The 16066-nt window shown below is 37.4% G+C and overlaps 1 pseudogene; it reads left to right on the top strand.

Annotated features, from left to right (window-relative positions):
* The first annotated feature begins 3676 nt into the window (after positions 1 to 3676).
* The window catches only part of LOC108410317 (uncharacterized), a 54403-nt pseudogene continuing 42013 nt past the window's right edge, over positions 3677 to 16066 (top strand).

The following is a 16066-nucleotide window of genomic DNA, read 5'->3' as shown; positions in this document are numbered from 1 at the left end:
AAACTAAGAACTTCTGTTTACCACAAGACACCATCAAGAAATTAAGAGCAAGTTAGAAACTTAGAGAAGACAACTGCAAGTCATTTAATTGGAAAAAATCAGTATCAGGGATATATAAAGAAGTCCTACAAACTGATAAGGAAAAATACAAACTGTCCAACAGAAAAATGGTCCAATAATATGCACAGGTATTTGGCAAAAGAGAAATTATAAATGGCCTATAAAAAAATCAAAAGATGCTCAATCTCACTTGTAATCAGAGAAACAATATCAAAACATGGTGATATGAATTTTACCATAACCACATTTGTAATAAATTAAGAGTCTGTTGATAAGAAGTGTTGGTGAAGATGAGGAACTACAAAAACTTTTATACTCTGCTGACAAATTGGTATGAACACTTAGAAAGTTGAATATGCTCATTCTCTATAATCTAGTACTTCCGCTCTTATACACACACCCTAGAGAAATTCTTGAACATGTACAAGAGACTTCACACAAGAATGTTTCACAGAAGTACTAATAACAGCAAAACCTGTGAACAAATCAAATATTCATTGATAGAATATTTAAATTATAATCTATTCATACAAGGGAATACAGTACTGAAAATGAATAAAACACATGCATTAATATTAAAGTACCTCAAATATAAAATGTTAAGACAATGAAGTCACAATATTCCAACCATTTCACAAAGTGAAAAATGCAAAAGTAAGCAATATTTTATATAAAGATGTATACATATGTGATTTTTAAAACTGAAGATAACAATGAACTATTGCTTTTGATGAACACAATTCAGTATAGTACTTTCCTCTCATGGGGGTGACAGTGAGGAGTACAGCAGATTTTTTCAAATGCACTGATAATGCTCTATTTCTTAAGCTAAGTGATAGATGTATGGATCCCCTACTACTATTCTTTGGGGTATATGATATAGTTCACTATAATCATTTTATATATCAGCTTAGAAAATATATATTTGAGGGGTGGTATTCAAACTGTGCTCTATGGAGCTGCCTAAAAGCCTATTGTAGGAGGGGGCAAAAGGGGTACCAGAGCTGTGAGAGTGTTAAGGTGGTAAGACTCTGAGCTCTCCCACTCCGACTTCACTCAGAGCAGCTGCACCCTTCTGAATATAAAGGATTGAAAACCAGTTCATTTCGAGCAGGATTATTTTGCAGAAAGAAGGGTGCACACTGAGTCGTAAGGTCCTCCTGTACACTTACGTGTTTGTATGGCAATGGCTATCTGGCAGAGGGCCAGAGGAAACAAAAGCTTAACTATCAGTAACCATTGCCCACAAATAACAAATTCAAAATAAAGATAAAATAGTCGTGAAATGATAGTATCAGTCAGGATAAGAAAACTGGTACCCATTATGTGCAACTTGTCAGGAACTCATCAATAATGAAATAGATAAAGAGAAGTAACTTTTCTTTAAGCGTCTCTGCCCTTGGTTCTTTTTTTCAAATACCTGTAAGCCTCATAATCATTTCTAACATCAAAAGGGGGTCTGTCTCTTATTCTTTTTTAACCCTCTATCTGCTGCTGGCTCACTCACTCACTCTGGTAAGAATGTCCCATGTGGCTATATATTCTTTCTTTTATAAAGTGTATGAGCAAAAGTGAAAATGTATCCACTCCCCATTATTTCAGTCTCTCCAAATCCCCTGCATCAATCATGAAGCATTACTGCAAAAATATTCTCATCTAGCCGTATGCTTCAACAATTCCAGTATCTACATGAAAACTACCCCAAAATGTTTTTATGGCCTTTAATTTATTGTTCTTTTCTCTGTGGTATTTTCAACCTGGTGCAAAATCCCCACTGACTTTGTCTTTTTGTTTGGCAAAGGTCAATTTTGGCTGTACCTTGGTGTTAAAGAAGAGATGGGTAATCTGCTTAATGAAGGCAATCTCCTGCTCTGACCAGGCTGTTCATTATTTCTTAATAATATATTTGGTATATTTAGTCATGGTAATTCATCACTTCCTTTGCAAAGTTGCTTTGTAAACGAGAATGAGAGCACTTATTCTGGAGAGAATGGAATGAAGCTCTCACTGAGAAAGTGAGCCTCACTTTGTAGCCTGCAGAGGCTCCTAAAAGGTGGGAACAAATGGCGATTCTGTAAATCCAGCCCTGTTTTCCCATAAATAGATATTATCATTTCTAATATGCTTCATATTAATCCTTGAGTGATCATCACTGATTATTTTCCCTTTAGTTTTTTATTTTACTTAGGTCTCTCCTCCTCCAAATTACTACTGTTCTATAAACACATATCAAATACACCAAGAGAATGCAATACTATTTCAAGAAGAAAAATGAAAAACTGGGGGGCGTGGGAAGGCGTTTTATAATGTGACTAATCACCTCCCTAATTTGTTGGAGCTTTTAACTTTGAACTTTAATTCACAATACTTTTTTTGTTAATGGGAAAAATGCTTTTTTTTAACATTTTCTTTGTTGAAGTTTAGTTGACATCACATGTAAATACTCTTATATATAAATACCATTATAAAGGATTCTGTACCAAAAGGTTTTCCAAGTCCTACTGGCTGAGCTTGCACATAACAAAGGAGCTACTCCATGCAGCGCCTCACAAACCAGTGAACCAGCACTGAGGGGAGACAGACCAGTATGCTCCAGGACTCGGTGTGTATCCTGGCACAGTGTCCTGGGGCTTCACTATTATTCGAAGACTTTAGGGTGCGAAAGAGATTCAGGTAATTTAACGAGGCAACTGAAAGCAGTTATTTTTTATCAAAATGAACAAACAGTTTGAAACAGGAACTTACAGCCACATAGTTTGAAAGTAAAGTGCAACTATTTGAAGAAATACCTTGCTTTCAGAGGTATTTGGAACTTTGCCCCCTCACCCTCAACACTGACAGTAAAATGTACTCTTTTCTTCAGTTAGGGATACCTTGGCAGAAAAGTTTAAGAAACCAGATCTACAGCATCTGTGACAAGAAGCTTTCCGGTTTCTATATGAACATTTCATATGATGGGTAGGCTTTCACCTCAAAAAAGCAAAGTACTGCGTTACAGCAAAAACCTCTTGTAAGGTTGAAGGCACTGGGGGGAGGGGTGAGCACGTCAGACACTGATGACATGCCAAAGTCCCGGGCTGCTGCCCCCTCCCAACCTGAAAAATGTGCCTTAGGCTAGCCAATCCTTGCACCGCTGTAAATCTAAGCTCTCCCTCCCCCTTCCTTCTTTAAAAACTTGCTGCCCACCCTGCTGAGTGTGACTTCCCCGGCCTGTGATAGCCAGACTGTGGAACATCACCTGGGAATTTGCGTTCAAATAAACTACTTGGCCCTTTGTTCCTCTCTTCGCCTGCTTATTTCGGCTAGAATTTATCTTACACCTCTAAAGGCTGACTTAGTGCCTCACCTGCCTCAGGCATATGCCTTCAGGTACTACAGTGCCTGCCAGCTCCCTCCCTCTCCCCTGTTCCAGATTAGTCTCTTTTCCCAGTTAAAGGCTACTTTTTACTGAGACATACAAAGAGGAAGCTAAGCAACCTTAGCACTGAAACATATGCACTCTTTCTCCTGCCTGACTCCCTCACTGGAACAGAGGTAGGTGGGAAGACCTCGAAGCTGTGGCGACCCTGTTGCACTGCCACCTTGTGCACTCAAAAGTGTAGGGTGTACACACTCCATGACAGTGAGGTTGACTTCTGCTCTCATCATGCCTTGTGAGCCGAACTATGGAGCACGCCAGAAAACTCAGTCATAGTGAGGAGGAGTGGTACAACTCTAGGGTGGATGAATGACTTAGAAATGGGTAGAGATTCAGAATCTCTTCTGGGACTTTCAGATACACACCTTAGATGAAAAGGATGATACCCCAGTTCATTTCTGTGACAAATGTGAATTACCGATTAAAATCTATGGACAGATGATTCCATGCAAGCATGCTTTTTGCTATGCCTGTGCTGTTTTACATGGAAAGGAAGGCGATGTGTCCAGGCTGTACTGTTTTCTGTGGAGTAAATTGAGAAGCTTACACAAGGTTCTTTCTTCATGTGCAGCACTGTTCAAGGATGCAAGAGAACATACTTGTCTCAGACTTAGAGGCTCGTACCAACCATCACCACAGGAGAGCAGGATGCTCTGCTGTCTGTGCTTAACTTGAAAGTGTTCATCCTGTATATTGCCTCATCACCCAACAAAATCTCTGATCATTTGGTAATGCCACCAGGCATGCATTTTATGAGCCATATTCCACCACAGCAGTACATTATACCACCACCTCCTTTGCAACATGGGCTGCACAAGACAGGTAATCAGCCATAAGATATCCGTGCTCCTCCAGCAGAACTAATTGTCCATACTTCAACCTCTACCTCCTTCAGTGAATCAGGAAACCTTTGTATTTCAACAAGAAAACATAGCAATTTAATAAAAACTGTATTCAGAATGACTCCAATTCAGATGCTTGAGAAACACCCACTTCCTGCCTCTACACTTACTCACTATCATCCTGAATGTCAGGGTCAACCAGTGGTACTGAACTCTCATCATATTATGCTTTCACAGTAACATTCTCTACCACACTACCACTGCTACCACCAATAAGCCATCACATGCCACCTCCTTCCGATGTGGCAGGTACTTCTTAACTGATTTGCACCTAAGCTTCAAGTTTACCAATGACTTCTACTCCACTGCCCTATCCATAGACATATTATCTCCTAGATGCTACCTTATAAGAAACAACTTTCTCTAGGACCTGTCCCACCTGAACAGATTAGATCACCTTTAAATACTCACCTTTCTTGCCACTATAATTCTCACTCTTTACTCTAGTTCACTGAAGATCAAGGAACTCTGAGTCCTCTATTTATGTACTAGGGGAAATGAGTCATGGTATATAGCTTGCACCCAGAGGGCCACCTCTTTCTCCATGGATGCAGGGTGTGCTTTCTCAAACCTCATTTCTTGGACTTCATCATCCTGATAAGACAAGATACAAGCCATATTACCAATGATAATAATATTTTCAACAGAAGATATGAGGAAGAAAAAAAGTACTGTCAACCTAATTAAGCTTTGATCATTTGGGAAAGGAAAAGCACCTCTTACAGAGGTGGCTATAAAACACTCAGTCTTGACTCCTCGAGTGTTTTTAAACCTTGATCTTGGGAATGATTTCAAGTACTTTACTACAGTGCAAATAAATGACTCATAGCTAATGCTGTAACAACTTTGTTCCTCTAGTGTGGTAAATTAACTCAGAAGTGACCATTTGCAATATTATTTCCTGAAAAAAAATTGTGCTCTACTTTCAGAAGTGTTGTTTTGGTGAACTGGATGCTTAGTTTTCCTTGTGATATATTTTGTTTCCCAGGGTAAAAGGAGTAAATTTCAGTGTGGTTGTAAAAATAATAATGCCTTTGTACAAAAATCTATTCTTCCATAACCGCTAATGTTCTTGTTCGTAGGCCAAAATTGTTTTTTCTTTATTGTGGGAGACTTTGTGACCTGAGCTATCTGTAGGCTGAGCCCTGCCCTGCATTCTAGAAGTACTTAAGCAGCTCTAGCCAAAATCTGTCAAACCCAGCACTAAATCCCTCTTGCTACTCCAACCCTGACCTTATGTCTCAGTTATAAGGGGGCACTGCCCCTGTGCTGTGTTAAAAGACAAATGGAGGCATATTAAAATTTTTAAGAGTTTATTTGAGCAAAAATCAGTTAGAATTGGGCAGCATTCAATCTAGGAGACAGAGAGGAGCTCTGAAGAGCTATATAAAATGAAAGCCTTTTATAGGCAGAAGGGAGGAGGAAAAAGAAAGTTATAGAGGCAGGAAAGCTGATTGGTTATTATAGGTTTACTCTCCTCTGGGGGATGGCCGGGCTGTATCAGGCAGGTTACCTCATTCATGCTGATCAGGTGAGATCTGATTGACTGGTTTAAGATTCTATTTCTGGGAGAGCAGAAACTGTAATTAAGTCTTGGTTTGGTGATGTGGGGTTTAGCATAAGTGACTCTGTTTTGTTGTTTTGTTTTTAAAACCTGAGAGCCAGCACTAGCCTCATACTCCAGATTCAGCTGCCGAGACCTTTTCTTGTTCCTGTGTGTGAGTGAGTCCCTTTCTGGGAATTATGTAGTATAGGCCCTCAGTGATTATGACTTTAACTTTCTTTGCCAGTGTAAGGGTAAATACAAATCTAAAAAGGTAAAAAAATTTCCCTAGTACAAAAGGAGTAGAGAACTTTTGTCCCCCACCCTTTGCTTTTAGCATTCCTTCTGAAAACTTGCAATCATACATGCTAGTTCCTCTTAGAAATGTATGTAAATCTTTTTCAAAGCCAACTAACCCTCTTACAGTTTTGCATCCCAGGAATGTCATTCCTGGGGACCAAGAAGCCAGCTCTTCAAAAAGTGAACACCAAGAAGACTGGTGCCCTATCTCCCTGTCTGTTAGAAATTTAGCTCCAAGGTGTAACTTTTGCTTGTAAAAGAGAAGAGAAATTTATTTTTCTCCAGATAGATAAAATGAACATGTATATGATGGATTAACGTATATATAAAACACACATACATGTGTATACAAAAGGGTAAGAGTTTTTTAATGTCTCTGCAATCTCTTTAGTGGATTGCCTATGATGCACAATGTAGTCCAGTTTAATGCTTATTCAATAATCAAACTATTTCATTCTTTTCTGTTTTAGGGAGAGGTTTTGTTGGGCTGGCCAGAAATTTTGTTTAATTATATTTCCCCAATAATTTGGTAATGAGTTAGGATCCATTCAGCAATTTCTGAACTGGGTGGATCAGCTGAAGGTTTTGTGGTCAAACAACAGGTAGAAGACCCTGAATTATAACGTCTTTCTAGCTCTCCACTCTTTGGGGATACTAGTCAAATGAACTATCCTCTCCAAATTCAAGATTTTATTATTGAGTAAGCATAGATGATATCAGTTCTAAAATTCCATCAGTATCACCATTAGCTTTGATGGTGGAAAAAGATGGGAAACCCGAAATGTTGCCTGTAGGACTTTCTCTTAAATTGCTAATCTCTGTCACATTTGAAATGCGTATACATGTAAGAACCCAGTCGGACAGTGGCCTGAGGACTGGTTCTATGATTTAGACAAATTAATGTTTTTTCCAGGGTTTCTTAGAAGTGCCGCATTCCACGCATATGAATTACTGGTATTTATGGGATGACTATCATTCTAAGGAGAACATAAAAAGTGTTTTGATAATCAGAAGGAAAGGTAGAGAAGAATGGAAGAGGAAATGCAAGAATTAAAGCCACTTTCTCTTTCACAGACTGCTGTTTTCTCTGTTGTCCCAGTTCTCTCTGTGTCCTGCGTCTTTTTATCTTTCCCTACATTAAATCAACTCCTGGAAAGAAGGAGGCAATGATCTTTCAGATGGGTGGTTCCCTTTGTTATATTTCCCTGCTTGGAGAGACAGGGCATAACTTCTCCAACTGGCAATGAATTCTGCCCTGTTTGAAGGCACATGTTAATATGCCTCATATTATACATGTTGTTAGTATTTGTGGCAGCGATTCCCGGTAGTTCCCATACAGATTATTCCTCTCACTGAGGAATATGTTTTCTTACTTTCTCCTGATTCTCCTATAAACCTAATAGGGAGAGAGACCTGTTGGGCAAATTCAAGGCAACCATAATCTATACTGCAGATACAGTACTTTGTTGAGCTCCTTTGGAAAAAGTTATGTGATTTCATTACTAATTACCAGGGCTGAAACAAACTGATGCATTGCTTTAGGCCATTATTTGGGAATAATGATACTAGCTTAATTTGAGGTAAAGAACCAGTGAAAATTGTTTACTGAAAAAAATAAACCATGGCCATGTGTAAAACAGTTCCGTTTATTTAGAGCTCAATTTGAAAGAATAAAACTATTTATACAAAATCGGGGGAAAATGGAGGGATAATTTAAAAAGTGAATTCACCCTTAGTTATAGTAAAGAAGGAAGATAAATTTGATGGTTGACAACTATATAGATTGGTACAATTATCTTAAAGAAGTAAATAAATTTTTTGTTCCAATAACCTATGTAGTTCCTAATCCTACAACTATTCTGACTGCAGTACCATCATCTGCAAAGTTTTTCACTGTAGTCCATCTATATTGTCCTTTTTCTTTTCTTTTTCTTTTTCTCTAGTGGATGAGTCTACATATTGTTTGCTTTTATGTAGGAAGGAGTCCTAAGTAAGTCTTCTCAAGTTAGAGAATTCTAAAAGGGTTTTGAGACTCTCCTATGATTTTGTATAGTGATTTACAGGAAAACAAATCTGTCCTACTAGGAGGATCTACAATTACTCAATGTATAGATAACTTTCTGGTAGTTCCAGAAACTAGAGAGTAATGCAAAACTGATACTTTGGTTTCACAAGGGCTTACGCCCTCACTAGACAAATTACAATACTGCCAAACTGAAAAAAAACATCTATTGTCAACTAGAGGCCACAAAGTGTTATAATATAGGAGTCAGCCAGTTATGCAGATGAAAGAACCTAGTACCAAAAAAAAAGCAAAACAAAAAACCACTACTTAAATAATTTGGGGGACTCATAGGGTAGTGTAGGCAGTGAAGTTTGGCTTTTGCAGAGCAGGCAAAACCTCTGATGATGGAATTGCATGAATAATTCTCCATAGCCTCTGGTTTGGTCCCTAGAATCTCAAGAGACATTTGAACAATTGAGATTTGGCTATAGTCTTTCCCCCATCTTGAGGATTCCAAATTTTGAAAAACCTTTCCATTTGTTTTGACCTGAAAACAAAGGTGCTGCTAGGAGAATTTTAACTCTAAAGTTGGGATTAGACTATAGACCAGTCTGGATGCTATGGCATCCTGAGAATGTCCAAATGTTTTTGAGTTGTGGTGGCAGCCACCATGCATACCGGCAAGGCTTAAGCCCTTCCACTGGGTCATTTGATCTATATGAGTGTCCCACATGTGGTGATAATGTTCTCAAGTGTATGAGACCCAGCATTGCTTAGCGTACTGTCAGACTGGCAATAAACAAACATCACAATCCTAATATTGTGCTTGGAAGAGGCAAGAACCTAACCCTCCTATTCTTTTGCCAGATTAGGAAGTCAAATAGATGATCATCATCGTACAACCATAACAGAAGAAAACACTAGGCCCCCATCTGATGTATCTGATAATCCTTTTCAAAATGCTGTTTTCTGATGGGTCATGTACTCTGAACAAACATGGCCAATTTAAGGCTTTCTATGCTGTGGTGATGCATCATGAAATCTTGGAAGTTTATGTTTTGTCTGGGCTTAAGTTGCCGCAGCAGATAAATTAGTAGCAATTACTAAAGCTAAAATTCTTGGTTCTGCACTGAAAGCAAACGTATTTACTGATGGTAAATATGTGTTGGCAACAGGGCAAATTTGGAAAAATAAGAATTTGTTGACTTTAATGAGAGCTAAAACATCTCATGAAGAATTGAAAGCTGATTTGTTAGAGGTTTTCCAACTGCCTATACAGATTATCAATAATCCACTGTAGAGCTCACACAGGGCAAATGGCAAATTTCTAAAGGCAGTGATTTTGCTGAAGAAGCTACAGAAGCCGCTGTTAAAATATGACAGACTCCAAACTTGGAAGCCCCTTTACTCGTTTTCAAAAACAAGCTTCACAAAAGGGAATGAACAAATGGATTGAAAAAGGGACTAACAGAAATTCAACTGGACTATAGGAACTACTTAACAAAATAATTCTTATACCACAGTGTTCATTTGCCTCATTAGTTTATCATTATGTTGTCAACAAAATCATCTAAGCAAAAGAGGGCTTTTTAAAGGCTCTAGACTCTTTATCTATCAAAAAGATGAAATTATTCAAAGCATATTAAAGAGACTTGTTATTTGTCAGTAAATTTTTTACAGACTGCTCCCAAGGTGGGTGCAGAAAGTTTTCTCTGGCCAACTTTATCAGGAACCTGATGGCAGTTAGATTTCATAGAATTAATGCCTATGGAAAGTATGAAATTTTGTCCAGCTATGGTCTGTATGACGTCTAAATGGCCTAAAGTCTTTCCTTCTTTGAAAGCAGATGCTCAAGCAGTGGTAAAGGCTCTCTTAATGCACATAATCCCCACTTTGGAGACCCCAGAATTTACTGAATCAGAGAAAGTCACTTTATGTCTATTGTTGTCCAGGAATTAGGCAAATGTTTGCAGATTCCTAAAAGCTATCATATGCCAAGTAATGGTGACTCAAACTCTTAACAATCTCATTGGCCGAAATTCAGCAATCGACTGGGTGAAAATAGCCTAGAGAGTTACCACTAGCTTTGTTAAAATTTAAGAGTGACTCTTGCAAACAATAATGCTATTCCTCCTTGAACTTAAGTTTGGCAGGACTGTGATTTTGGATCTGAAAGCACTTCCTCTGCCTGTTTTAACTGAATCCTTTCAAAATCATGTTCAATACTTAAAATGGCTTATGTCTAACCTAGAAACCCTGTGACATAAAGTCAGAAGGGCCTGGAGGGACCTACTGGAAGAAGTCTGCCACCCCAATCAAACTGGGCAATTGAGTTTACATAAAAGTATTTTGGAGGAAAGATATGCAGCCACCAGAGGAGCCGCTTCAAGTGCTGCTCAACAAAACAAAGGAAAACCCAGGTAAATGCACGCTTCCCATATGAAGCCAGCTCCTCAGGAGGACTGGATTGTTGTTCCCACAAAGGATTTGAAATTTAAACTTTCCAGGGTGACTGATAGTGAGACAGGGGAAGGACAAGGAGTAACCCTGTCTAGTTGGAACAGGACAAGGGCCTCGGGAAAGAACAAAGACAGGGTACCTGCGGTTGAAACAATGCAACAATGTATAGGGAAGCTCCCACCCAAACTCTGTGATTAAAAAGCCTCTTTCCTGCTTGCCTACCTTGAGCGTTTGCGAAGTTCATTCTCCGACTCCATGAACAAGAACCCCAGTATCAACAGTGGTACTAAACTCAACTGAAAGGAAGTATTCTAATGAATTATTACTATTTTCAGTCTTGTCTTATGCATGGTAGTTATTTCAGTTACTGTAAGACTCATATTTTATTAGGAAAAAAACGTTATTTGTTACACCACTTTTTTTCCCTGTACTCCCAGCAGTGGTTCCTAAAGTCACACGTTTCTAATCAACTCTAAATTGTATTACCATTATGGACACAGCCTATACTTATAAATCCAACAATCTGATTAATGGCAGAATACAAATAGGACCATTACTCATTTTTTATAACATCTAGGTAAAAGTAATTAATATGCATCCAGATACTCAAACCCCAAATTTGACACACAAAAAATGTTTTGGTAACTAGTTTGACTGGAAGGGTGCTATAAAAAAGCATCTGATTAATAGGAGAACAGAAATCTGGTATTTATGGAAAGAAACTACAGAAGACAGGCCTAATGTCACTATTAATCACTTTGTGATACAAGTTTTTTTCAGTCCTAGTATAGAAGGATAAACATGTCTGTTATAATAGTTAATTAAATATTCATGGATAACTACTGATTTGGACAGAAATGAAAAATGGCTGGTGGATTGGATTTGTCCTCAAGACTTAAAATGATGAGAGCCATATACACTAAATACTAGAAGTTAAAAGGGAACAGAATTTGCCACCCCAAAATCAGCCTCTTTGGCATAAGGATTATCTTTAGTGGGTTATTTTTGAGGACAAGCAGGTAGAGGAAAAGGTCTGAAAGCCTAGTAGAAGTTACCCTTTTATAAGAAACATTTCCATTTATAAGGAAAATCTACATTTATAAGGGTGCCTCTTTCTCTGTACCAAAAAGAGGAAGATTACATCTCCAGAAACTCTTATCTGTGGAGAAGGCAATGATTTAAATCTTCATAGAAACTGTGCTTTGCCTGATAACCTTCCATAACTGCCCACCTCCCAACATCTTTTGCCTTTAGGTGGAGGTGGTAATGCAACGTGATAACTTGGGCCATTTTGGAAAGTTACTCCGTTTTCCTGGGTATCTCCCATGTGTATAGGAGGTATACGTGTTATTAAACTTGTGTTCATTTTTCTCCTGTTAATCTGTCTTTTATTATAGAGGGCTCTTAGCCAAGAAGCTAGAATAGTAGAGGGAAAATTATTCACCCCCAACAAAGTTCAGTCTGTGTCCTTCATGGGTACCTCATAATGTGACTCTGGTACTGAATAAAGGCCAGGGGTGTCTTTGTTTTACATCTGGGAGAAATTATTTGGGAAGATGAAATAATTACTGCAGGGCCTAGTTTATCCTATAAATGTAACATTACTTAAATGACTGATGAGAACTCAGGTGAAACTTATTGGGTCTTAAGAAAAACTCAGTTAAAATTTTACATTCTCAGGCTGCAGTGTTAAACGACTCCTTAGGCTTAGATTGGATTGAATATCATAAAAAACTACAAATACTCAAGTATTTAATTATTGGTAGGCACAAAGACATTACATCAGTTTGTAAAACTAGTGCATGACAAGGGAGAACTTTTGTGCACTGTTAACCAAGAACCTGGTTTAGTCATTCGCCACTGGTATGACATACTTAAAAAATTTTCCCCAAGGCAAATATTATACTAATTTTTAAAATCCTATTATAATTCTGATAATTGCTTTGTTGTACATTTTACTATGGACTTGGATATTTAGACTGCTGCTAGAGAAAAGTAGAAATTTCAATGTAGGTAATTAGAAAACTGTAGTTTTACTAGAAAATAGTAACAGAAAGGGGAAATTATAAGTTCAATACAAATCTGAAGAATTTATCATTTCCCTAATGCAGAAAGGAAAGAACTTTTCCAACTCCTCCCCCGCCATTTTTGTAACATTTCCTTCGGAAAACTTGAGATTATAAATGCTAGCTCTGCCTCTTTGAGATGTATGTAAATCTTTGTAAGTGGTAAATAAGTTTGTTGCCAGTTTTGCATCCCAGGAATGTCCTTCTTGGGGGCCAAGGAGCCAGGTCTTGGAAAAGTAAACATCAAGAAAGGTGGGGCCCTGTTTCCCTGTCTGGACATTTAGCTCCAAGATATAACTTCCTGCTTGTCAAAAAGATGAGAAATTTTATTTTTTCTTTGGCTAAAAACAACTAACATGTACATAATGGATTATCTGCCTCACTATATAAAGTGGGTGAGATTTCTTTTTTGTCTTTACAATCTTTTGAGGGGATAGCCTGTGATGTACATCACAATCTGGTTTAATGTTTATTCAATAATAATACTGTTACATTATTTTCTACATTTTGTGGAGAAGTTTTACTGGATTGGCGGGAGATTTTATGTTTAATTATATTTTCCCAACACCATCACCTATCACAAGACAAAAACCTTTCTCTGGATCTCCAACCTGGTGACAAAAAACTCACAAAACCAATCTCCTGCTGGATTCGCCTGTCGCAGACTGCTCCATGGCTGGCTAGATTTTTTTTTTAGCTCTCTTAACCAACTTCAACTTAATTGACTAAGGAGGTTATGTGAAACTGTCATTCCCCTCTGTAAAGCATACTAATGCTTTCGGAATGCTAAATGCTCATAGCACAGAGACTATATTATCGGACTCATTCACACTTTAAATATGCACCAGTTGAATTCTATGATTAAGAGTCAATTATTTCAGTGCCTGAATCTGTTGTATACCACCTGGGCATATAATTGTTATTACAAAATATAATTAGAATTTATGTAAAGCAATAATACATTATTGCACAAAGAAGTTGTTTCTACAAACAGTTACATTGTTTTGGAAACACCTGCTGACATGGACCCCTAGTGAAAAAAATAGCTTGTCACCCAACAATGAGGTCCACAAAAAGAAAACCCCACTTATTCATAACTAACTTCCAATCAGTATTGCTTCCTTTTAAAGTCCATTTTATTGGATTGTAACTCAGAGTAAAATGCACTCACTCATGTGTACAATTAAATGAGTTTCAGCAAACATGTACACTAGTATATACCACAATGAAGATACAGAACGTTTCCATACAAAAAAAGTTCTCTCTAGCCCTTTTGTAGTCAATCCCTACCCCATCACTGGCGTCAGACAACCACTGATCTATTTTCTGTTATTATAGATTGGTTTTGCTTATTACAGTATTTCCTCTGAATGGAATCATACAATATGTATTCGTTGGTATCTGGTTTCTTTTGCTTAATGTTATGTCTTGAAATTAAATCATGTTGCATGTGTCATGTTATTCCTTCTATTATGGAGTAGTATTTCATTGTATTAATATACCACACTTTTTTCCATTTAAAACTGATACACATTTTGGTTGGTTTCTGGTTTGGAACTATAATAAATAAAGCTGCTATGAACATTCATGTAACTTATTTTGTAGACACATGTTTCACTGTATTTGGAATGTACAAGTATGCAGAAGGCCAGAATGCTGGATAATGTAGTAAGAGTATGCTGACCTTTGTAAAAAAAAAAAGACCAACTATTGTAGAAAGTAGCTGTACTGTTTTACACAACCCCAGCAATGTGTAGAGTCCCAGTGGTTCCATGTCCTCCCCCAAACCTGGGATTGTCAGTGATTTAAATTTTAGCCATGCTAGTGGATATACAGTGGTATCTCATTGTTTTTGATTTACTTCTTTCTGTTGACTAATGATGTTAAACATCTTTCAATGTACTTATTGGCTATTCATATCTTCTTTTATAAAGTGTCTGTTTAAATCTTTTTTTTCTCCATTTACATAGTATTGTTTGTCTCACTGAGATGTAAGAGTCCTTCATTTATTATGGATAAAAGTCCTTCATCAGATATATGTGTCATAAGTATTTTTTCCCTGCCTATGACTTACCTTCCAATTTTCTTCTTGACAAAGTTTCTTCTTCCTTTCATGTTCAGTGTAAGGCTGCAAAGATTTCCTCCCATAGATTCTTTTAGAAATGTTACAGTTTTCTTTTTCTTTAATGTTTAGTTCTATTAATCAATTTGAAGTAGGTTTTATGTATGGTATGAGGTAATGGACAACATTCATTTTGTTTCCCTATGGCTATCCAGCCATTCTGGTACCATTTGCTGCAATGGCTATCCTTTTCCCAATCAATGACTTTGGCAGTTTTGTCAAAAGTTGACTGAACATATATGTGTAGGTTCATTTCTGGACTCTGTTCTGCCCCATTTCTCTGAGTCGAAGTGTACTTAAGGACAAGGGATATGCTGGTAGATGTTTACCAACATACACTTTGGGGGCATTGGTACAAACAAACAAAACCCAATTTGTTTGCTGATTGCCAAGGTATACATTTTCCAATAATGATCAATTTCAAGGTATCCTGCACTACAAATTCCAGCTGCCTCAGACTCCCCAGACTATAGTCTCTTGCTGCTCAACTCAGTAAGACTTCCATCTTTCCCTGTGCTGAGGTCTGGAAACTGCCTCAAGGCAGAAAGCAGCAATGATCATAGAAATTCCCTTGTCTGTTTCTGCTTTTTTCAGAGATCACAGACCTGTACTGCCTGTAGTTCGAAATCTAAAGAACAGCCATTTCATATATTTTGTTCAGTTTTCTAGTTGTTTGTGGCAGGAAGGCAAGTCTGTATCAGTTATTCCAGCGTCAGAAGTGCTTCCCAATTTGCTTTAAATGTCTTGCTCTTAAATATGAATATATAGGCATGAGCCACTACACATTTGAGGACAGCTTCTAACATGAAACACAGAGATCAAAACAAACAAACAGAACACTGCAGGAAACAGATAATACAGAAAGCAGAAGGAAACATTTTTTAGAAATACAGTTACTATCTGTAGAGAGTTAAGATATTCCATCTGTGAAACAAGAGGATACTGTAAAAAAGGAAAATTCAGAGAATAAGAGGTCTTAGAAATTAAATATATGTGTACCTGTATGTGTAAATATATGTGTATGTATATACATATGAGGTATATACATATATATATGAGATAAAACTTGAAAATAATTATGGGTTAGAATAAAGTTGAAAAATGTTTCCTAAAAATTTGAACAAAAAGACAAAGAGATAGACAGTAGGAGACAAATAATGAAATATAGAATCAGTGCAGGACATTCAACT

The sequence above is a fragment of the Manis javanica genome, chromosome X, assembly GCF_040802235.1.
Source record: "Manis javanica isolate MJ-LG chromosome X, MJ_LKY, whole genome shotgun sequence".
Taxonomy (NCBI): Eukaryota; Metazoa; Chordata; class Mammalia; order Pholidota; family Manidae; genus Manis; species Manis javanica.
The sequence above is the reverse complement of the archived record's forward strand: the minus strand, read 5'-3'. Positions and strand labels throughout refer to the sequence as shown.